Below are 23,741 nucleotides of genomic sequence, written 5' to 3'. Positions count from 1 at the left end.
CGATCAACTCAGAATGACCCCCTATAAGGAATGTAGCCTTAGGACATAACAGTACAATATAGCCAGACAAACACAATACCTGCAAATAACCTCCTATGTTGTGTGACAGTTAACACAGGACACAAAACAGAGGATTTAAGCGGTATGAGGTTACTGAAACACACAGTAAAAATACCCAATCACATATTCTGTGTAACACTATATATATATATATATATATATATATATGGGACCCTGATGCACTTAGCCTCTCAGAGGCCCTCCGCCACCCACTCTTAATTGCCTCCTGCCTCCCGCCAGCCGCCGCTGCAGTGCTGTCCTGCACGCAGGGGGGGTTTCTGAATCAGAAACCCCCCCCTGAGACGGAGACACCTCTGCCTCAGTGGCGGATTTACGGCAAAGCAATCACAGCGGCTGCTTAGGGCCCCCGGAGAGACGAATATTCATTCTGCGCCGTTAATTTAACGCCCAGGCAGAAGACGGCGGGCCCTAGGACGGCTCTGCAGGAAGGTACAACCTTGGACACACTGGCTCTCCACGTGGTTGCTCTCCAGCGTCCTGCGGGCCTCCCCACTGTGTGTGCGCCGGTGACGAGACAACGCTGAGGAGCATCATCCAGCTATCTTCAGGCTCCCAGTCCTACCTCCCAGGACTCACTCGGCCCGGGTAAGACTCCGGAGATCTGGGTGGCCGCAGTGCGCCTGTAGCACATTTACTGTATGTTGAATGGGCAATGGGTGTGTGTGTGTAATGATTAATGCAGCATATGGGGGGGGGGTAATTATTAATGCAACATGTGGGGGGGGTAATTATTAATGCAGCATATGGGGGTAATTATTAATGCAGCATATGGGGGGGTAATTATTAATGCAGCATATGGGGGTAATTATTAATGCAGCATATGGGGGGGTAATTATTAATGCAGCATATGGGGGTAATTATTAATGCAGCATATGGGGGGGTAATTATTAATGCAGCATATGGGGGGGTAATGATTAATGTGGCAAATGGGGGGGTGTAATGATTAATGCAGTGTGTGTGTAATGAAAGTACAGCATATAGGAGGAATGTAGTGTAGTGTATATAAGGGGGTGTAACGACTTGGTGCAGCATATAGGGGGGATGTAGTGCAGCATATTGGGGGAGGGGGATGTAAGCAGAGTATGGGGGGGGGTGTAACGACTTAGTGCAGCATATATAGTAGGGGGATGTAGTGCAGCATAGTGTAGTGATGTGGTGTAGCGATGCAGTGCGGCATGTAGGAGGGCGTAGTGATGTAATATAGTGATGTAGTGCAGTGTATTAGGGGCGTGTACTGATTTAGTGGAGCATATTGTGGAGGGTGTAGTATAGTGGTCTAGTGCAGTGTATAGAAAGGCGTACTGTAGTGATGTAATGTAGCTATGTACTGCGGTGGTGTAGTGCAGCAAAGTATTGTAGCCTATGGGGGGTGTAGTGCATTGATGTTGTGTAGTGGGGAACGCGCTGCTGTGGAGGGGGCATGCCACACTGCAAGCACACAATGAGGATTGTTTGAGAAAGGGGGGCTCCCCTTGGTGTCTTGCTTAGGGCCCTATGAAGTCTAAATCCGCCTCTGCTCTGCCTCTGTCTCCTTTAGTGATTCCCGCAGCGATGATCGGCGCTGCCAGCAGCTCCTATAGATGGAGAGCGCTGCTCAACAAAGTTCTCCTGTGCTACGGCTGAGAGGAGCTTCGGGCACTCGGCGTCAGGGGAAGCGGTAGAACCGGCAGCGGCGGCAGGCACTAAACAGCAATGCACAAAGGATTTTTCTCTATTGGGCGCTGGGCGGCCTTTACACTCTTCTCACCGGGGCTGACCTACACTAAGCTGTGCTCCCAGTTCCAGCACCGCTGCCTCCTTTTCCAGTGTTCCCAGCTTAACAGGACTTCAAGGGGCAGGCTCCGGCTCAATGAAGGCAGCACAGATGGACAGACCCTTGCGGCGCTGACTTCAGGTTACCTGCCCCCTCCTGTTCTATATATCGTGTATATATATACAAAATACTGTCATATATCTATGTGTATAATGTATATATCTATCTTATACTGTGTGCCTCCCTATATATATATATATATATATATATATTATATACTATAGGGAGGCACACAGTGTAAGATAGACATATACACATAGATATATGACAGTATGTTTGTGTGTGTGTGTGTGTGTGTGTGTGTATATATATATATATATATATATAAAGAGGATAGATACTGCTTTATTAAAGGCACTCCGGCGCACAGATAGCATAATCAGCATGAATCCATATCAGTATCAGCAACGGCACTCGGAGTTGGCATGAGGCAAAGAAGATTTGTATTAGACAAGCGTTTTCAGGGCATGCGCCATGTAATCAAGATCACACAATTATTATTTATGTTGTTTTGATGACAGTTCGCATGCCCTGAAAACTCTTGTCTAATACAAATCTTCTTTGCCTCATGTCAACTCCGAGTGCCGTTACTGATATGGATTCATAAATATATAATCTGGAAACCCCCCTTTACAAATTCTGCGTTTGCCCCTGCTGTGTGTGGTGTGCGCTCATCTCCTCTGCTGCTGAGCGCACCCACAACCTGCACCAACGCAGCACCTTCTCCCCAGGCCCAATCAGATGCTTTGTCTCCCTCCTACCTGCAGTGTCTAGGGAGAGACTTGATGACGTCTTTCCCAACTGTCTCCCACAGCGCCCCGTGCCACGAGTTGCTGCAGCGTTCGGACGGGCAGTCAGGGGAGGACGGAGGAGGCATTCAGTCCAGCTGAGCTTACACTGACCACTGCAGCAGCACCCCCAGCCTGCAGCTTCCCGTCCCTCACTAGGCTTCGCCGCTGGTCTTCCCCTGTGTCTGCAGCATTTAGGCAGGAGGGATGTCAGTATAAAATCAATATCTTTCTCTCTGTGTAAAAGGTGACTCTACCTGCTGTACTGTGTCTAATGGAGCTCTGCCTGTCGTAATATGTAAAATGGGGCTCTACGTAATGTGTGTAAGTGGTGCTACTGTTCGGTGTAATTTGAATAATGGAGACTACTGTGCAGCATAGTATGAATTGGCATAATTTTGTAGCCACGCCCCTTCCCATGAAGCCACGCCCCTATGGGGGGCGCCGGTGCTGTTTCTTGCACACAGCGCTAAAATGTCTAGTTACGGCACTGACGACCGAACAACTCGGAATGACCACCAGAGTACAGAATATAGTGATAGCATAGCAACATGTGATATAGGAGAATGGAATCCCACACAAGAGCTACAGGCACACTCAGTCACAGGTACAATGCAGAAGTTATTACATATAAACAATAAAACTGCACTGGACTAGTAAATTTACATATAAATATGTATGAATATAGATATAACAATGCACAGTAGATACTGGATGTATAGCACAGAATACTTGTACTAAATATTCAGATAACAGTAAACTTGTTCTTAACTAACATTATCTAAAATGACATGTACAATATTTCCCAAGTGCCTGTAAAAACACAGCGCCGATGAGACAGGGCCCTGCAGACCCGGAAATCACCCCAGCTAGTAGTGAAGATGGTGCCAAAATCTCTGTCAGGGAGTGAGGGAGAGAGAAATGCAACTCCAGGGCGGGAACACAAGCAGTAGATGGCGCCCGGAGCTACAGGTCAGCGCCTTATTGCCTATGCTGGGCCTCACCACCACCGGGTAGTATGGAGCCTATATGAAACGGATTTTAGTAAATCCGACCTGTGCTCCCGGGATCAGTACTAAATCCCGCTGGACGAGATCCCGGCGGTCGAAATACCGACGCCGGAATCCCGACCACACAATCCCGACAGGAGTGGCGAGCGGAACGCAGCCCCTTGCGGGCTCGCCACGCTGCGGGCACACTAATATATTCTCCTTCTGTGGGTGTCGTGGACACCCACGGAGGGAGAATATGTCGGGATTGTGCCGGTCGGGATTCCGGCGTCGGTATTTCGACCGCCGGGATTCCGTCCGGCGGGATCTTGACCGCATCCCGTGCTCCCTTCTCTGGTGGATATAGTGGGGTCCCTGTGCAGTACAGTGTCCACGCCAGCAGTGCGGTCCGTCTCCTGGGACCGTGACCAGAAAGCAATTTGCCAGCGGGTCCCATCTGGGGGACCCTCTTACCTCCTCCCTGATGTGCAGCCACGCGATCCAGGAGAGCTTCAGCAGTGTGTACCTGAAGTCCGGTGCGCCTCTGCTACAAGTACCTGGGAACCAGGCCGCGGGAGTATGCAGCGCTGCTGGGGGAGGTGATGGAGCCGCAGCACAGCATGTCAGAATGACATAGAAAGTGCTGCAGCCCTTGAAGTCTTCTTAAAAAGTTCTTTTCAGGGCTGCCTAGCGCAGCCCCCCCTGTTAGTGACCTGCTCTGCAGGTACCAACTTACAAACTATGCTCCAGTGCCTGGAGGCGGGGCTATAGAGGAGGCAGTGCAATGCATCCTGGGAACAGTCAAAGCTTTAGCCTGTTGGTGCCTCGGATCAAGATCCAACTTTACACACCGATGTTATTCCCTGTAGAATACCAGTGTACCCTGCTGCAGAAACATGCATTTTGACCAGTATGCAGAGCCCAGGTATCTTTATTAATTAAAACCTAATTTTTGTGTCAAATATGCCTAAAACCAATGATACTCTCAAAGCATATACATGTCATGTACCATGTACTCGTTGCATATCAGTTCTTCTTGTTACACAGGGTATTGCAGTACCCAGGGGCGGATTGGGAACAAAAAGTGGCCCTGGAAAAATTTGTACTAGTGGCCCCACATGGGCAGCACCAGAGGTGTAAGGTCTAGCCATGGGCCATGGCAGCAGCACCCTCCCCCCAAGACTTTCCAGATAGTGGGCATGTCCAGCATCAAGGGGGAAGTTAAAAAGAAATAAAATTAAATATTATGAGCACATTGTATGATACACCTTCAGAATATAGGAAACTATATAATTCTTTAGAAAGATATATCTTCTTGCTTATTACACCAACCGTATCCCAATCACTATTCACTCAATCTTATATGTCAGCCAAGCAGGCACACAGAGCACACACTAGATCATCTGCAATCACAGGCTAAGTGGCAACGTCATTTTCATATATGCAAATTATTTAGCATCTTATTCATTATGTCTATAAAAAGGACCACATGTCCTCAAACAAAACAGGCCCCACGGGTGCGTCGGCCCACCGGGGATCTTCCCTGTAGACCCTATGGCCAATCCGCCTCTGGCAGTACCAAACTCCGACAAAGATGTAATGGATTTAATGCTATTCCAACAATTGAATACTTAATATTATGCCTGTAATAAGCAGCACTTGTTTTTCAATTGCAACACTTCTGCTCCTAGGGGGTAATTCCAAGTTGATCGCAGCAGGATTTTTGATAGCAATTGGGCAAAACCATGTGCACTGCAGGGGAGGCAGATATAACATGTGCAGAAAGAGTTAGATTTGGGTGGGTTATTGTATTTCTGTGCAGGATAAATACTGGCTGCTTTATTTTTACACTGCAAACTAGATTGCAGATTGAACACACACCACCAAAATCTAACTCTCTCTGCACATGTTATATCTGCCTCCCCTGAAGTGCACATGGTTTTGCCCAATTGCTATTGCTAACAAAAATCCTGCTGCGATCAATTTGCTAATCCTTTCCCTTGCTGTAATTAGGCATCCTGCTACCCATGCATTGACCTATTTTGTTTGGGATCTCCGACCACACTTTAGCCTCCATTCAGCTGAGCTGTTTATATCTGAGCTCCTTTCCTTCCTACAACACAACTGTTCCTCTTTTCTACCCTGATACAGGTCTAATCCAAAGGACCACCAAACATTGTGAACCTCTGGTGCTGTGATAAGATCAAGGGGGACATTTACTAAGCAGTGATAAACATAGAAACATAGAATTTGACGGCAGATTAGAACCACTTGGCCCGTCTAGTCTGCCCTTTTTTTTTTTTTACATTATTTTTTTTTATCTCTAACCTTGTTTGACCCTTATTTCTTTGTGAGGATATCCTTATGTCTATCCCATGCATGTTTAAATTGCTCTACTGTTTTAGACTCTACCACCTCTGATGGGAGGCTATTCCACTTGTCCACTGCCCTTTCTTTGAAGTAATTTTTCCTCAGATTTCCTCTGAACCTACCCGCCTCCAGTCTCAGTGCATGTCCTCATGTCCTATTGCTTCTCTTCAATAGGGGAGATAAGTGCGGAGAAGTGAGCCAGTGGAGAACTTGCCCCATCAACCAATTAGCAGCTCTGTAACATTTTATAGTATGCAAATTATAGATGTTACTTCAGTGCTGATTGGTTGCCACTTGCCATGGGCAACTTCTCCACTGGCTCACTTCTCTGCTCTTATCACTGTTTAGTAAATGTCCCCCTTAGTGTAGGGGTCTATTCATAAAGAAAGTTATAACAGAATTGTTACGTATCACTATTTGTTTACGTATCACATCAGTTTGATGTATCACATCAGTTTCATGCAATATATAGTTTTGATAAGTTTCAATTTACATATACTTACCCTTCTGGCGAAGCGATCCGATATCCAGGGAGACAGTGCCGTAACTAGACATTTTAGCGCTGTGTGCAGGAAACGGCATCGGCGCCTCCCCCCTTAATGCAAACCGGCGTCAGTGCGCGCCGCGGGTGCGTGCAAAAAATATAGGGACGTCGCTTCACAGGAAAGGGGTGTGGCCACAAAATAATACCAATTCATATAATGGTGCACAGTAGTCTCCATTATTCAAATTACGCCGCACAGTAGCGCCACTACACCAGGTAGAGCCCCTTTTACACCTTACGGCAGACAGTGTCCCCCTTTTATACACATTACGGCAGACAGCGTCCCCTTTTTTACACATTACGGCAGACGGCGTCCCCTTTTTTACACATTACGGCAGACAGAAACCCCTTTTTTACACATTACGGCAGACAGCGTCCCCTTTTTACACATTACGGCAGACAGCGTCCCATTTTACACGTTACGGCAGACAGCGTCTCCTTTTTTACACATTACAGCAGACAGCGTCTCCTTTTTTACACATTACAGCAGACAGCGTCCATCTTTTACACATTATGGCAGGCAGAGTCCCCCTTTCCCCCTTTAACACAGTACGGCAGCCAGTCCCTCTTACACCCCCCCCCCCACACTCCTACCCTCAGGGTGTAGTGTAGTGTAGTGTAGTGAAGTGTACTGTGGTGTAGTGTAGTGTAGTGTACTGTAGTGAAGTGTAGTATAGTGTAGTGAAGTGTAGTGTGATATAGTGTAGTGTAGTCACTTACGTGCTGTTGCGGGCGGGCGGTGGCGGCTTCACGGACACGGGCGGGCGGGTGGCGGCTTCAGCAGAAGGAGTCTGGTGGGCGGCAGCGGGTTCCGTATTGCAGGGGAGGAGGGCCAGCATAATTATCATGGTTACACATACAGCTTCTCCATACTCCACCAGCACATTTATTAATTACATTGGTTGTATTACATTGGTTGTAGTACACACCAGGTGCAGTGGTTTCACCGCATGTCAGATCACAGTTTCTCACACGTGCAGTGGAACCAAGATCAGATTGTTTTGCATGTTGTGTCTCACTATCCAACAGGGACGCTTTTTCCATGCAACACACTTCAAGCATACAGTACTTGTACCAGTGTTCCAATGTCCAGGGACTGAACCGCGGTCCGCTAATAATACATCCCATATCCCAGGCACTCTTCTTCCTTATACTGCTAATGCTAACAAATCAATGAATCCTTTAAATATTGGGCTCTTTTACATAAGGACTTACACCCAGTATTCAGTTATAGCCATACTTGCCTACTTTTGAAAAAGCATTTCAGGGATATGTGAGAGTCAGGGCCGCCATCAGGGGGTTGCTGGGGGGCACAGCTGTCCCGTGCCCAGCCTGTCTGACAGAGAGGAGGGCCCAGGATGCTCATGCAGCCACCTGCCCGCCCGTCGCTGTCCCCGCTGTTCTGCCACTGTCCTCCGACCCTCCAGCAGCTTTGTATTGAAACTTCCCTCCCAAAATGGCCGCCTCCACAGAGGAGACAGTTATTTCAAGATACTAGAGAAGCCCTCTAGTATCTTGAAAAACTGTCTTCTCTATGGTGGTGGCCATTTTGGGAGGGACGTTTTCAATACAGCTGTAGGCGGACGGAGGAGAGCAGCAGAACAGCGGGGATAGAGGCGGGCAGGCAGGGGCATCAGCAATGCATCCCGGGCCCTCCAGACAGCAGTACATGTATGTATGCATGCATGTGTGTGTATATAATACACACACACACACACACACACACTTCTTAACTGGTGCTATTCGACAGGGGGGGCCCTGCCAATTTTATCAGTCCCGTGCCCCGCAATTTCTGATGGCAGCCTGGTGAGAGTAACACCTATCAGTGCGCACGTGTACTGCTACATCAGAGAGGCGTGTCATAAAAATGACTTATATCCAAATGTAAATGAGCCCCAAAGTTAGTAAGTGTACTTGTTGAAGAAAAGACACTTATATTTTGCAGAATTTGTTTGTGTATTGTGCTTTACAAGAGGTTCCATGTACTGTAAGTGGGCACTGATGTTCCCATTCAAATGTATGTATCTGTGATTCATTTTTTCACCCCAAGAATATAACAGCTGCATCAGGGCCGGTTCTACACCTTGTGGCGTCCAGTGCGAAAGTTTCCACTTCCCCCCCCCCCCCCCCGGCAATTACATTTGGGTGGGTTATTTTGTTTTTGTGCAGGATAAATATTGGCTGCTTTATATTCACACTGCAATTTAGATTTCAGATTGAACACACCACACCCAATTCTATCTCTCTCTGCACATGTTATATTTGCCTCCCCTGCAGTGCACATGGTTTTGCCCAACTGCTAACAAAGTTCCTGCTGCGATCAACTCAGAATTACCCCCTGAGTCGGTAATTCCCTGACGCCTAGTGTGTACCTTGCTTAATAGTGTGGGGTAGATAAGGATGAAATCAAATGAATATACTCTAAAAAAAAATAATAATAATAATAATAATAATAATAATAAATATTGGAGTTTAAAACCTAGTGATATACAATATATGTTTATTCTCACCCAGGGGAGATGTCACCATATGAAGGTTATGTGATGATTACTGACTTGCTTTCAAGTACTCTTGTGATCTGATATAAATTAGAGATGAGCGGGTTCGGTTTCTTTGAATCCGAACCCGCACGAACTTCACTTTTTTTTCCACGGGTCCGAGCGACTCGGATCTTCCCGCCTTGCTCGGTTAACCCGAGCGCGCCCGAACGTCATCATGACGCTGTCGGATTCTCGCGAGGCTCGGATTCTATCGCGAGACTCGGATTCTATATAAGGAGCCGCGCGTCGCCGCCATTTTCACTCGTGCATTGAGATTGATAGGGAGAGGACGTGTCTGGCGTCCTCTCCATTAGAATAGAGATAGATAGATTAGATAGAGAGAGATTGTGCAGAGTCGCAGACAGAGTTAGTTTACCACAGTCAGTGACCAGTGCAGTTGCTAGTTAACTTTTATTTAATATAATATATCCGTTCACTTCTCTCTGCTATATCCGTTCTCTGCCTGAAAAAAAAAACGATACACAGCACAGTCAGTCACACAGTGTGACTCAGTCTGTGTGCACTCAGCTCAGCCCAGTGTGCTGCACAGTCATCAATGTATAAATTAAAAGCTTATAATTAATTGTGGGGGAGACTGGGGAGCACTGCAGGTTGTTAGCAGGAGCCAGGAGTACAATTATATTAATTAACAGTGCACACTTTTGCTGCAGGAGTGGTGACCAGTGCCTGACCACCAGTATAGTATTGTTGTATACTACTAATATCTCTTTAAATATCAACCAGTCTATATTAGCAGCAGACACAGTACAGTGCGGTAGTTCACGGCTGTGGCTACCTCTGTGTCGGCACACGGCAGGCAGTCCGTCCGACCAGAATTGTATTATTTATTATTATATACCTACCACCTAACCGTGGTTTTTTTTTCATTCTTTATACCGTCATAGTGTCATCCTAATTGTTACGAGTATACTACTATCTCTTTATCAACCAGTGTACAGTGCGGTAGTTCACGGCTGTGGCTACCTCTGTGTCGGCACACGGCAGGCAGTCCGTCCGACCAGAATTGTATTCTTTATTATTATATACCTACCACCTAACCGTGGTTTTTTTTTCATTCTTTATACCGTCATAGTGTCATCCTAATTGTTACGAGTATACTACTATCTCTTTATCAACCAGTGTACAGTGCGGTAGTTCACGGCTGTGGCTACCTCTGTGTCGGCACACGGCAGGCAGTCCGTCCGACCAGAATTGTATTATTTATTATTATATACCTACCACCTAACCGTGGTTTTTTTTTCATTCTTTATACCGTCATAGTGTCATCCTAATTGTTACGAGTATACTACTATCTCTTTATCAACCAGTGTACAGTGCGGTAGTTCACGGCTGTGGCTACCTCTGTGTCGGCACACGGCAGGCAGTCCGTCCGACCAGAATTGTATTATTTATTATTATATACCTACCACCTAACCGTGGTTTTTTTTTCATTCTTTATACCGTCATAGTGTCATCCTAATTGTTACGAGTATACTACTATCTCTTTATCAACCAGTGTACAGTGCGGTAGTTCACGGCTGTGGCTACCTCTGTGTCGGCAGTCGGCAGGCAGTCCGTCCATCCATAATTGTATTATTATTATAATATATACCACCTAACCGTGGTTTTTTTTTCATTCTTTATACCGTCGTCATAGTGTCATACTAGTTGTTACGAGTATACTACTATCTCTTTATCAACCAGTGTACAGTGCGGTAGTTCACGGCTGTGGCTACCTCTGTGTCGGCAGTCGGCAGGCAGTCCGTCCATCCATAATTGTATTATTATTATAATATATACCACCTAACCGTGGTTTTTTTTTCATTCTTTATACCGTCGTCATAGTGTCATACTAGTTGTTACGAGTATACTACTATCTCTTTATCAACCAGTGTACAGTGCGGTAGTTCACGGCTGTGGCTACCTCTGTGTCGGCAGTCGGCAGGCAGTCCGTCCATCCATAATTGTATTATTATTATAATATATACCACCTAACCGTGGTTTTTTTTTCATTCTTTATACCGTCGTCATAGTGTCATACTAGTTGTTACGAGTATACTACTATCTCTTTATCAACCAGTGTACAGTGCGGTAGTTCACGGCTGTGGCTACCTCTGTGTCGGCAGTCGGCAGGCAGTCCGTCCATCCATAATTGTATTATTATTATAATATATACCACCTAACCGTGGTTTTTTTTTCATTCTTTATACCGTCGTCATAGTGTCATACTAGTTGTTACGAGTATACTACTATCTCTTTATCAACCAGTGTACAGTGCGGTAGTTCACGGCTGTGGCTACCTCTGTGTCGGCAGTCGGCAGGCAGTCCGTCCATCCATAATTGTATTATTATTATAATATATACCACCTAACCGTGGTTTTTTTATACCACCTAACCGTGGCAGTCCGTCCATAATTGTATACTAGTATCCAATCCATCCATCTCCATTGTTTACCTGAGGTGCCTTTTAGTTCTGCCTATAAAATATGGAGAACAAAAAAGTTGAGGTTCCAAAATTAGGGAAAGATCAAGATCCACTTCCACCTCGTGCTGAAGCTGCTGCCACTAGTCATGGCCGAGACGATGAAATGCCAGCAACGTCGTCTGCCAAGGCCGATGCCCAATGTCATAGTACAGAGCATGTCAAATCCAAAACACCAAATATCAGAAAAAAAAGGACTCCAAAACCTAAAATAAAATTGTCGGAGGAGAAGCGTAAACTTGCCAATATGCCATTTACCACACGGAGTGGCAAGGAACGGCTGAGGCCCTGGCCTATGTTCATGGCTAGTGGTTCAGCTTCACATGAGGATGGAAGCACTCAGCCTCTCGCTAGAAAACTGAAAAGACTCAAGCTGGCAAAAGCACCGCAAAGAACTGTGCGTTCTTTGAAATCCCAAATCCACAAGGAGAGTCCAATTGTGTCGTTTGCGATGCCTGACCTTCCCAACACTGGACGTGAAGAGCATGCGCCTTCCACTATTTGCATGCCCCCTGCAAGTGCTGGAAGGAGCACCCGCAGTCCAGTTCCTGATAGTCAGATTGAAGATGTCAGTGTTGAAGTACACCAGGATGAGGAGGATATGGGTGTTGCTGGCGCTGGGGAGGAAATTGACCAGGAGGATTCTGATGGTGAGGTGGTTTGTTTAAGTCAGGCACCCGGGGAGACACCTGTTGTCCGTGGGAGGAATATGGCCGTTGACATGCCAGGTGAAAATACCAAAAAAATCAGCTCTTCGGTGTGGAGGTATTTCACCAGAAATGCGGACAACAGGTGTCAAGCCGTGTGTTCCCTTTGTCAAGCTGTAATAAGTAGGGGTAAGGACGTTAACCACCTCGGAACATCCTCCCTTATACGTCACCTGCAGCGCATTCATAATAAGTCAGTGACAAGTTCAAAAACTTTGGGTGACAGCGGAAGCAGTCCACTGACCAGTAAATCCCTTCCTCTTGTAACCAAGCTCACGCAAACCACCCCACCAACTCCCTCAGTGTCAATTTCCTCCTTCCCCAGGAATGCCAATAGTCCTGCAGGCCATGTCACTGGCAAGTCTGACGAGTCCTCTCCTGCCTGGGATTCCTCCGATGCATCCTTGCGTGTAACGCCTACTGCTGCTGGCGCTGCTGTTGTTGCCGCTGGGAGTCGATGGTCATCCCAGAGGGGAAGTCGTAAGCCCACTTGTACTACTTCCAGTAAGCAATTGACTGTTCAACAGTCCTTTGCGAGGAAGATGAAATATCACAGCAGTCATCCTACTGCAAAGCGGATAACTGAGTCCTTGACAACTATGTTGGTGTTAGACGTGCGTCCGGTATCCGCCGTTAGTTCACAGGGAACTAGACAATTTATTGAGGCAGTGTGCCCCCGTTACCAAATACCATCTAGGTTCCACTTCTCTAGGCAGGCGATACCGAGAATGTACACGGACGTCAGAAAAAGACTCACCAGTCTCCTAAAAAATGCAGTTGTACCCAATGTCCACTTAACCACGGACATGTGGACAAGTGGAGCAGGGCAGGGTCAGGACTATATGACTGTGACAGCCCACTGGGTAGATGTATGGACTCCCGCCGCAAGAACAGCAGCGGCGGCACCAGTAGCAGCATCTCGCAAACGCCAACTCTTTCCTAGGCAGGCTACGCTTTGTATCACCGCTTTCCAGAATACGCACACAGCTGAAAACCTCTTACGGCAACTGAGGAAGATCATCGCGGAATGGCTTACCCCAATTGGACTCTCCTGTGGATTTGTGGCATCGGACAACGCCAGCAATATTGTGTGTGCATTAAATATGGGCAAATTCCAGCACGTCCCATGTTTTGCACATACCTTGAATTTGGTGGTGCAGAATTTTTTAAAAAACGACAGGGGCGTGCAAGAGATGCTGTCGGTGGCCAGAAAAATTGCGGGACACTTTCGGCGTACAGGCACCACGTACAGAAGACTGGAGCACCACCAAAAACTACTGAACCTGCCCTGCCATCATCTGAAGCAAGAAGTGGTAACGAGGTGGAATTCAACCCTCTATATGCTTCAGAGGTTGGAGGAGCAGCAAAAGGCCATTCAAGCCTATACAATTGAGCACGATATAGGAGATGGAATGCACCTGTCTCAAGTGCAGTGGAGAATGATTTCAACGTTGTGCAAGGTTCTGATGCCCTTTGAACTTGCCACACGTGAAGTCAGTTCAGACACTGCCAGCCTGAGTCAGGTCATTCCCCTCATCAGGCTTTTGCAGAAGAAGCTGGAGGCATTGAAGAAGGAGCTAACACGGAGCGATTCCGCTAGGCATGTGGGACTTGTGGATGCAGCCCTTAATTCGCTTAACAAGGATTCACGGGTGGTCAATCTGTTGAAATCAGAGCACTACATTTTGGCCACCGTGCTCGATCCTAGATTTAAAGCCTACCTTGGATCTCTCTTTCCGGCAGACACAGGTCTGCTGGGGTTGAAAGACCTGCTGGTGACAAAATTGTCAAGTCAAGCGGAACGCGACCTGTCAACATCTCCTCCTTCACATTCTCCCGCAACTGGGGGTGCGAGGAAAAGGCTCAGAATTCCGAGCCCACCCGCTGGCGGTGATGCAGGGCAGTCTGGAGCGACTGCTGATGCTGACATCTGGTCCGGACTGAAGGACCTGCCAACGATTACGGACATGTCGTCTACTGTCACTGCATATGATTCTCTCAACATTGATAGAATGGTGGAGGATTATATGAGTGACCGCATCCAAGTAGGCACGTCACACAGTCCGTACTTATACTGGCAGGAAAAAGAGGCAATTTGGAGGCCCTTGCACAAACTGGCTTTATTCTACCTAAGTTGCCCTCCCACAAGTGTGTACTCCGAAAGAGTGTTTAGTGCCGCCGCTCACCTTGTCAGCAATCGGCGTACGAGGTTACATCCAGAAAATGTGGAGAAGATGATGTTCATTAAAATGAATTATAATCAATTCCTCCGCGGAGACATTGACCAGCAGCAATTGCCTCCACAAAGTACACAGGGAGCTGAGATGGTGGATTCCAGTGGGGACGAATTGATAATCTGTGAGGAGGGGGATGTACACGGTGATATATCGGAGGGTGAAGATGAGGTGGACATCTTGCCTCTGTAGAGCCAGTTTGTGCAAGGAGAGATTAATTGCTTCTTTTTTGGGGGGGGTCCAAACCAACCCGTCATATCAGTCACAGTCGTGTGGCAGACCCTGTCACTGAAATGATGGGTTGGTTAAAGTGTGCATGTCCTGTTTTGTTTATACAACATAAGGGTGGGTGGGAGGGCCCAAGGATAATTCCATCTTGCACCTCTTTTTTCTTTTCTTTTTCTTTGCATCATGTGCTGATTGGGGAGGGTTTTTTGGAAGGGACATCCTGCGTGACACTGCAGTGCCACTCCTAGATGGGCCCGGTGTTTGTGTCGGCCACTAGGGTCGCTAATCTTACTCACACAGCTACCTCATTGCGCCTCTTTTTTTCTTTGCGTCATGTGCTGTTTGGGGAGGGTTTTTTGGAAGGGACATCCTGCGTGACACTGCAGTGCCACTCCTAGATGGGCCCGGTGTTTGTGTCGGCCACTAGGGTCGCTAATCTTACTCACACAGTCAGCTACCTCATTGCGCCTCTTTTTTTCTTTGCGTCATGTGCTGTTTGGGGAGGGTTTTTTGGAAGGGCCATCCTGCGTGACACTGCAGTGCCACTCCTAGATGGGCCCGGTGTTTGTGTCGGCCACTAGGGTCGCTAATCTTACTCACACAGCTACCTCATTGCGCCTCTTTTTTTCTTTGCGTCATGTGCTGTTTGGGGAGGGTTTTTTGGAAGGGCCATCCTGCGTGACACTGCAGTGCCACTCCTAGATGGGCCCGGTGTTTGTGTCGGCCACTAGGGTCGCTAATCTTACTCACACAGCTACCTCATTGCGCCTCTTTTTTTCTTTGCGTCATGTGCTGTTTGGGGAGGGTTTTTTGGAAGGGACATCCTGCGTGACACTGCAGTGCCACTCCTAGATGGGCCCGGTGTTTGTGTCGGCCACTAGGGTCGCTTATCTTACTCACACAGCGACCTCGGTGCAAATTTTAGGACTAAAAATAATATTGTGAGGTGTGAGGTATTCAGAATAGACTGAAAATGAGTGTAAATTATGGTTTTTGAGGTTAATAATACTTTGGGATCAAAATGACCCCCAAATTCTATGATTTAAGCTGTTTTTTAGTGTTTTTGGAAAAAAACACCCGAATCCAAAACACACCCGAATCCGACAAAAATAATTCGGTGAGGTTTTGCCAAAACGCGTTCGAACCCAAAACACGGCCGCGGAACCGAACCCAAAACCAAAACACAAAACCCGAAAAATTTCAGGCGCTCATCTCTAATATAAATGTGTTACTAATCTATTATATATTGATAGAGGTCTTGGTAACTAAACCACAACATGCATAGAGCCATAGACCTGTTTATCATATTGATATTATGGCTCCATGAGACATGGGTATACCACCTGACATTCTGGGGCGCGGTGGCAATTTGGAATGTGATTATTACATCACTGGGATTCCCTTAGGTGTCAGGAATCCTTTGACAGGGCAGAATTTCTGGAAGCACATGTGTTCAACAGTAATGCTATTCTTACATTGGTCCACGTGTGACACGTGATCAGCTATGAAACCAAGATAACAAATTTGGGGGCACATTTTCTGAGTCATTGTTCAAAACCCCTGATGGTCTGAACTTTGGGGGTGATTTCAATTGTTCCGTGCGCTCCCTGATGGACGTCTTTAGCAATGGGCGTCTATCGGAGCTATTCAATTGTTGCTCCGATCAGACGCCCATTGCCAGTTAAGCTGCCTGTTAGGTCTGGGTTTAGCTGCACAAAGTGGCTTAACCCATCTAAAGAGCCTTAATGGGCATCCAAAGTTCGGCTATTTTAACACTGCCGCAGCCAATAGGCGTCTATCGGAGCGACAATTGAATAGCCCCAATAGATGCTTATGGCTTAAGACTCCCAGCAGGAGGCGCACAAAACAATTGAATTCTCCCCTTTGACTAATATATTTCAAAAGCAATAATAATGCTAAATCAGCCTTGTTTAGTATTTATTACTATTGCCATTTGAAATCCACTATTCAAAGCTACTAATCATCATTTGTTTTGAGACACTGCTAAATTGTACATCTACCTCTTGGGAGTAGATTTGGGATTGTGCTAACTGTATATAAGTAACATGGAAAGGATTTGTAGAAAATGGAATGTTTTCATATTTGCGTCCATTTCACTATTTATTTGCTTTTGGAAACCATCTGGGTGCAGTAGGCATATAGGGCCTAATTCAAGGTTGAGTGCAAAACAACATTTTCCCCTAATGGGCAAAACCATGGCCCTCATTCCGAGTTGTTCGCTCGCTAGCCGCTTTTCGCAGCAGTGCACACGCTAAGCCGCCGCCCTCTGGGAGTGAATCTTAGCTTAGCAGAATTGCAAACGAAGTATTCGCAATATTGCGAAAAGATTTTTCTTTGCAGTTTCTGAGTAGCTCGAGACTTACTCTTCCAGTGCGATCAGTACAGTGCTTGTCGTTCCTGGTTTGACGCCACAAACACACCCAGTGTTCGCCCAGACACTCCCCCGTTTCTCCAGCCACTCCCGCGTTTTTCCCAGAAACGGCAGCATTTTTTCACACACTCCCATAAAACGGCCAGTTTCCGCCCAGAAACACCCACTTCCTGTCAATCACACTCCGATCAGCAGAACGAAGAAAAAACCTCGTAATGCCGTGAGTAAAATACCAAACTTCTTAGCAAATTTACTTGGCGCAGCCGCAGTGCGAACATTGCGCATGCGTAGTTAGCGGAAAATCACACCGATGCGAAGGAAAAGAACGAGCGAACAACTCGGAATGAGGGCCCATGTGCACTGCAGGTGGGGCAGATATAACATGTGCAGTGAGAGTTAGATTTGGGTGGGGTGTGTTCAAACTGAAATCTAAATTGCAGTATAAAAATAAAGCAGCCACTATTTACCCTGCACAGGAACAATATAACCCACCCAAATCTAAAGGTGTGTACACACGGAGAGTTCTTTGCTTTAGATTTTCACTATATAGTCAAAATCGAAAGGAAGGTTAGTGCAAATCGCAAGGTGTTAGCCACCTTGCGAGCGCGATACGATCCCAATGCGCACTCCTGCAGGGTCAGTATCGCAAGGCTAGATAGACTGTGCAGGCTAGTCAATCTTGACTATATAGTGTACTATCTAGTAAGGGCGTAGCTACCATAGGTGCAGGCAGTGCAGCTGCTATGGGGCCCAAAGCTGAGAGGGGGGCCACCTTCCCTGTCAGAGTTACATGTGTTGTATACATTTTCAACCATTGGGTGGTACATAGGGGCCCTTACAAACTTTTGCCTTTCATCCTACAATATATTTATTTACACCCCTGGACCTACCTACTGTGGTATAAAATTAACTGGAGGGCATTATAATGTTACATGTAGTAATATGAACTGGGGCACTGTAATGTGGCACAGTATGAAGTGGAGGTACCATAGTGTGGCATAATATGAACTGGGGGCTCTTTAATGTGGCATAATATGAACTGTGGACACTGTACTGTATAGTAATATGAATTAGGGATACTGTATTGCATAGTGTATACTGGCAGCCCTACTATGTGACATACTATCTACTATATAAAAGTGAAAATTTGTCTCTCTGTCTTGCTATACAAGTCCACAGTTTACATGCGAAGATCGTGAAATTTGACATACAAGCGTATTAGGCAACTAAAAAAAATAGAATTCCCTATCACCCCTAGGGGGGAGACAGCAGCCAGGGTCGGTTCTTGCCCTTGTGGCGACCCGGGCAAAATATAGGGGCGTGGCTTAATACGGGGGCATGGTCAGTCACGCCCCCATTTGTAGCGCCGCTGAAAGGAAATAAAAAATAAAAAAAAACAAAGTATGCTTACTATACCCACTCCTGATTCCAGACCTGCAGACCTCCGCCGGTGCCGCTCTTCTCCTCGGATCTATGGGAGAGACGTCAGTCATGACATCTCTCCCATAGCACAGCATAGGCACTAGAGGTCAATAATGACCCCTAGCATCTGTTCCACAATGCTATGCAGTGCGCGATGACGTCATCGCGCACCGCACAGCAAAGGTCCTCTCCATGAAGGGAAACTAGACGATTCCCCCCCCCCTTCACAGCGGGGGGGGGAGGGGATATGGAGACCAGCGCCACGAAGGGAAACTAGACGCGTAGCGTCTGTTTCCCTTCTCACAGCGGGGGGGGGGCACAGCGGGGGGGCACACTGCACAGTGGCGGACCTTGCCATGGTGCGGCGCCCTCCGGAAGGCGGTGCCCCGGGCAAAAGTCCTGCTTCCCGTGGCAAGGTCCACCACTGACAGCAGCACGGAGTGTATCAGGAGACAGCATAACACCGGAATTGCTGGAGCCATGTACTCACAAATTCGTACACGTATGCCTCACAGTCTGGGAACAAACACTAGGGGCCATTCCGAGTCGTTCGCTCGTTGCCGTTTTTGGCAACGGAGCGATTAGGTGGAAAATGCGCATGGTATGCAGCGCGCATGCGTTAAGTAATTTAACACAAAACTTTGGAGATTTACACAAGCTCGAGCGACGTTTTTTTCAACACTCGAGTGATCGTAGTGTGATTGACAGGAAGTGGGTGTTTCTGGGCGGAAACTGGCCGTTTTCAGGGAGTGTGCTAAAAAAGGCAGGCGTGCCAGGTAAAAACGCAGGAGTGGCTGGCCGAACGCAGGGCGTGTTTGTGACGTCAAACCAGGAACTAAACGGACCGAGGTGATCGCAATATAGGAGTAGGTCTGGAGCTACTCAGAAACTGCAAGGAATTATTTAGTAGCAGTTCTGCTAATCTTTCGTTCGCTATTCTGCTAAACTAAGATACACTCCCAGAGGGCGGCGGCCTAGCGTTTGCAATGCTGCTAAAAGCAGCTAGCGAGCAAACAACTCGGAATGAGGGCCACTGTGAGGGGAAAACACCCCTAGCACTCCTAGAAGTGAGGCAGCAGCACTGAGTATTTCAGCAGACAGCATAACTCTGGAATGCCTGCAGCAATTTACAACAAACTTGGTACACATATGACTTACACTTTGGGAACAAACACTGTGGGGGTAAGACACCCCTAGCACCCCTAGCGGGTGAACAGCAGCACAGAGTATGTCAGCAGACAGTATAACTGTGGAAGGCCTGGAACACTTTACACAAAACTTGGGACACATCTGATTTACAATCTGGGAACAAACTCTGTGGGGGTTAGACACACCTAGCACCCCTAGGGGTTGGACAGCAGCAAAGATTATTTCAGGAGGCAGCATAACTCCCAAATGCCTGGACCAATGTAAAACAAACTCGGTACACACATGAATTACAATCTGGAAACAAACACTGTCGGGGTAAGACACCCCAAGCATCCCTAGGGGTGAGGCAGCAGCACAGTGTATGTCAGCAGACAGCATAACTGTGGAAGGCCTGGAGCACTTTACACTAGTGATGAGCGGGTTCGGTTCCTCGGAATCCGAACCCCCTCGAACTTCACCCATTTTACACGGTTCCGAGGCAGATTCGAATCTTCCCGCCTTGTTCGGTTAACCCGAGCGCGCCCGAACGTCATCATCCCGCTGTCGGATTCTCGCGAGATTCGGATTCTATATAAGGAGCCGCGCGTCGTCGCCATTTTTCACTCGTGTATTGGAAATGATAGTGAGAGGACGTGGCTGGCGTCCTCTCAGTTTTATTCAGGTGGCTGCAAATATCTGTGCTCACTGCTTTATTGTGGGGACTGGGGACCAGCAGTATTATATAGGAGGAGTACAGTGCAGAGTTTTGCTGACCAGTGACCACCAGTATTATACGTTCTCTGCCTGAAAAACGCTCCATATCTGTGCTCAGTGTGCTGCATATATCTGTGCTCACACTGCTTTATTGTGGGGACCGGGGACCACCAGTATTATATAGGAGGAGTACAGTGCAGAGTTTTGCTGACCAGTGACCAGTGACCACCAGTATTATACGTTCTCTGCCTGAAAAACGCTCCATATCTGTGCTCAGTGTGCTGCATATATCTGTGCTCACACTGCTTTATTGTGGGGACTGGGGACCACCAGTATTATATAGGAGGAGTACAGTGCAGAGTTTTGCTGACCAGTGACCACCAGTATTATACGTTCTCTGCCTGAAAAACGCTCCATATCTGTGCTCAGTGTGCTGCATATATCTGTGCTCACACTGCTTTATTGTGGGGACTGGGGACCACCAGTATTATATAGGAGGAGTACAGTGCAGAGTTTTGCTGACCAGTGACCAGTGACCACCAGTATTATACGTTCTCTGCCTGAAAAACGCTCCATATCTGTGCTCAGTGTGCTGCATATATCTGTGCTCACACTGCTTTATTGTGGGGACTGGGGACCACCAGTATTATATAGGAGGAGTCCGGTGCAGAGTTTTGCTGACCAGTGACCAGTGACCACCAGTATTATACGTTCTCTGCCTGAAAAACGCTCCATATCTGTGCTCAGTGTGCTGCATATATCTGTGCTCACACTGCTTTATTGTGGGGACTGGGGACCACCAGTATTATATAGGAGGAGTACAGTGCAGAGTTTTGCTAACCAGTGACCACCAGTATTATATGTGCTCTGCCTGAAAAACGCTCCATATCTGTGCTCAGTGTGCTGCATATGTCTGTGCTCTCACTGCTTTATTGTGGGGACTGGGGACCACCAGTATTATATAGGAGGAGTACAGTGCAGAGTTTTGCTGACCAGTGACCACCAGTATTATACGTTCTCTGCCTGAAAAACGCTCCATATCTGTGCTCAGTGTGCTGCATATATCTGTGCTCACACTGCTTTATTGTCGGGACTGGGGACCAACAGTATTATATAGGAGGAGTACAGTGCAGAGTTTTGCTGACCAGTGACCAGTGTCCACCAGTATTATACGTTCTCTGCCTGAAAAACGCTCCATATCTGTGCTCAGTGTGCTGCATATATCTGTGCTCACACTGCTTTATTGTGGGACTGGGGACCACCAGTATTATATAATAAGAGTACAGTGCAGAGTTTTGCTGACCAGTGACCAGTGACCACCAGTATTATACGTTCTCTGCCTGAAAAACACTCCATATCTGTGCTCAGTGTGCTGCATATATCTGTGCTCACACTGCTTTATTGTGGGGACTGGGGACCACCAGTATTATATAGGAAGAGTATAGTGCAGAATTTTGCTGACCAGTGACCACCAGTATTATACGTTCTCTGCCTGAAAAACGCTCCATATCTGTGCTCAGTGTGCTGCATATATCTGTGCTCACACTGCTTTATTGTGGGGACTGGGGACCACCAGTATTACATAGGAGGAGTACAGTGCAGAGTTTTGCTGACCAGTGACCACCAGTATTATATGTTCTCTGCCTGAAAAACGCTCCATATCTGTGCTCAGTGTGCTGCATATATCTGTGCTCACACTGCTTTATTGTGGGGACTGGGGACCACCAGTATTATATAGGAGGAGTACAGTGCAGAGTTTTGCTGACCAGTGACCACCAGTATTATACGTTCTCTGCCTGAAAAACGCTCCATATCTATGCTCAGTGTGCTGCATATATCTGTGCTCACACTGCTTTATTGTCAGGACTGGGGACCACCAGTATTATATAGGAGGAGTACAGTGCAGAGTTTTGCTGACCAGTGACCACCAGTATTATACGTTCTCTGCCTGAAAAACGCTCCATATCTGTGCTCAGTGTGCTGCATATATCTGTGCTCACACTGCTTTATTGTGGGGACTGGGGACCACCAGTATTACATAGGAGGAGTACAGTGCAGAGTTCTCTGCCTGAAAAACGCTCCATATCTGTGCTGCATTGTAGTATATAGTAGGAGTACAGTGCATAATTTTGCTGACCACCAGTATATAATATATAGCAGTACGGTACAGAAGGCCACTGCTCTACCTACCTCTGTGTCGTCAAGTATACTATCCATCCATACCTGTGGTGCATTTCAGTTGTGCGCAGTATATATAGTAGTAGGCCATTGCTATTGATACTGGCATATAATTCCACACATTAAAAAATGGAGAACAAAAATGTGGAGGGTAAAATAGGGAAAGATCAAGATCCACTTCCACCTCGTGCTGAAGCTGCTGCCACTAGTCATGGCCGAGACGATGAAATGCCATCAACGTCGTCTGCCAAGGCCGATGCACAATGTCATAGTAGAGAGCATGTAAAATCCAAAACACAAAAGTTCAGTAAAATGACCCAAAAATCTATATCAAAATGATCTGAGGAGAAGCGTAAACTTGCCAATGTGCCATTTACGACACGGAGTGGCAAGGAACGGCTGAGGCCCTGGCCTATGTTCAAGGCTAGTGGTTCAGCTTCACCTGAGGATGGAAGCACTCATCCTCCTGCTAGAAAACTTAAAAGAGTTAAGATGGCAAAAGCACAGCAAAGAACTGTGCGTTCTTCTAAATCACAAATCCCCAAGGAGAGTCCAATTGTGTCGGTTGCGATGCCTAACCTTCCCAACACTGGACGGGAAGAGGTTGCGCCTTCCACCATTTGCACGCCCCCTGCAATTGCTGGAAGGAGCACCCGCAGTCCAGTTCCTGATAGTCAAATTGAAGATGTCACTGTTGAAGTACACCAGGATGAGGATATGGGTGTTGCTGGCGCTGGGGAGGAAATTGACAAGGAGGATTCTGATGGTGAGGTGGATTGTTTAAGTCAGGCACCCGGGGAGACACCTGTTGTCCATGGGACGAATATGGCCATTGACATGCCTGGTCAAAATACAAAAAAAATCACCTCTTCGGTGTGGAATTATTTCAACAGTAATGCGGACAACTGGTGTCAAGCCGTGTGTTGCCTTTATCAAGCTGTAATAAGTAGGGGTAAGGACGTTAACCACCTAGGAACATCCTCCCTTATACGTCACCTGGACCACATTCATCAGAAGTCAGTGACAAGTTCAAAAACTTTGGATGACAGCGGAAGCAGTCCACTGACCACTAAATCCCTTCCTCTTGTAACCAAGCTCCTGCAAACCACACCACCAACTCCCTCAGTGTCA

The 23,741-nt window shown here is 47.1% G+C and overlaps 1 long non-coding RNA gene across 2 annotated transcripts in view; it reads left to right on the top strand.

The window, feature by feature from the left end:
- Positions 1–23,741, top strand: part of LOC134893605 (uncharacterized) — a 234,930-nt gene that overhangs the window by 168,865 nt on the left and 42,324 nt on the right. The window contains exon 1 of one of the 2 annotated variants that reach the window (XR_010171700.1): positions 4,441–4,596. The exons of the other annotated variant lie outside the window; for it this stretch is intronic. This is a non-coding gene — a long non-coding RNA (uncharacterized LOC134893605). Of the gene's footprint in view, positions 1–4,440; positions 4,597–23,741 lie in introns of those variants that run through there. 2 annotated transcript variants of the gene reach the window in all.

Source organism: Pseudophryne corroboree, chromosome 1 (genome assembly GCF_028390025.1).
Source record: "Pseudophryne corroboree isolate aPseCor3 chromosome 1, aPseCor3.hap2, whole genome shotgun sequence".
NCBI classification, from domain to species: Eukaryota; Metazoa; Chordata; class Amphibia; order Anura; family Myobatrachidae; genus Pseudophryne; species Pseudophryne corroboree.
This window is presented reverse-complemented; position numbering and strand designations above follow the sequence as displayed.